The sequence below is a fragment of the Gymnogyps californianus genome, chromosome 1 (assembly GCF_018139145.2).
Source record: "Gymnogyps californianus isolate 813 chromosome 1, ASM1813914v2, whole genome shotgun sequence".
NCBI lineage: Eukaryota > Metazoa > Chordata > Aves > Accipitriformes > Cathartidae > Gymnogyps > Gymnogyps californianus.
This window is the reverse complement of record NC_059471.1, coordinates 82307455-82308978: the sequence shown is the minus strand read 5'-3', so window position 1 is coordinate 82308978 and position 1524 is coordinate 82307455. Positions and strand designations below refer to the sequence as shown.

Here is a 1524-nt window from a genome sequence, read left to right as displayed (position 1 = left end):
ATAGTGGGTTTTGCATGTTTGCACAGCTGTTATAGATAGATGCTCTTTATCATTGCTACTTTATTATTTGTTTTTCTAAATAAAGTGTACCACTGTTAAATCACTGCCGCCTTCCCCTCCTCCTCTCCCAATTTGGTTCTCTGATTTTCACTTATTTGCATTCCTCTTCACCTTTAATTTCCTTCTTTATTTAATATCTTTCTCCACCACTTCTGCTAGTCTTTCCAACCTCTCCTTTTGCTATATGATTTCTCCTTTTCCATTTTACTTTGTGGTTTCCTTATACTTCGCTCTCTGCCAACTTGACTTTTTTCTCTTTCCCTGCTGTTCATAAGAATCAGAATCATAGAATATCTCGAGTTGGAAGGGACCCATAAGGATCATCAAGTCCAACTCCTTACAGGACTACCTAACACTAAACCATATGACTTAGAGCATTGCCCAGACGCTCCTTGAACTCTGACAGGCTTGGTGCCAGGACCACTTCCCTAAAATATGGAATACTTCACAAATTTGCGTGTTATCCTTGCGCAGGGGCCATGCTAATCTTCTCTGTACTGTTCCAATTTTAGCACACGTGCTGCCGAAGCAAGCACAATTGGATGTCTGTTGGATGTCTCCTGTCCCTTTCCAACAACCCCAAATTAGCAGACCGGGTCAGATGACAGCAGCCTGTCTGTGGCTCGCTCCATCAGCTTAACCAACATGCAGAAAGTGAAACCTCAGAGCTTGATCAATTTGCTGCCACAAGACCAGCGTTTGTAAAACCAATAGATTAAGCAATTAAAGTATGTAACTATGGCTAAAACATTATAGGCTCGCAGTGAATGCTCTGAAGACCAAGGCATTCATAGCTGAAACACAGTAGCATAAAATTTCTTCTTGTGGAAAATTACATTTCCTCTTATTAAGGAAGAGCCCAAGGATTTGTACCATGACTGCCGTGCCACTGTGCACTATGTCAGTGCTGAACACACCATCACCAACTTCCTATTAGCACTCCTTCTTCCCATAATTGACATAAAAGCATCTCATCTTGTGAATTAAGCCGCCCCGTCCTCAGCAGGGTTACAGCACAGCAGCTCCCCAAAAGGCTTCAGAGGCAGTGGGTTAATGGATGGTTACTGTCCACATTGAGGTTCAGAAGGCTGGTCTCCACCACCTTCAGTAGGGTATTAATTACATTATTCTTGGACCCAAAAATACAAGACTGAAAGCTGATGTGGAACATCACTGGCTTTTCTAAGAGCCCTTTTCATTGATTAACTGTACTCACAGCTGTGCAGCTCTTCTCAATATTCAGCTTAATTATATCTTTGCTGACGCTTAAAGACCATCACTTCTTGAAATGCGTGTCATGGTCGGCCATCTAAATGTGTTTATTTTGCAGAACATGAATAAGTGATGCAACTATTCACAATGCAAGTGTTATGCAGCTTCACACCATTTTTGTTGTCTGGCATAATGAGCAAGCTCAGAATAGGCGCTTGCCTGTTGGTGCTGTCTCTCTTTCAGAGAACTTTC

The 1524-nt window shown here is 42.1% G+C and overlaps 1 non-coding gene across 1 annotated transcript; it reads right to left on the bottom strand.

Moving 5' to 3' along the window:
- Positions 1-489: 489 nt before the first annotated feature.
- On the bottom strand, positions 490-596 carry LOC127029797 (U6 spliceosomal RNA). The gene has a single exon (XR_007768230.1). It is a non-coding gene; the product is annotated as a U6 spliceosomal RNA (small nuclear RNA).
- Between the last annotated feature and the right edge of the window lie 928 nt (positions 597-1524).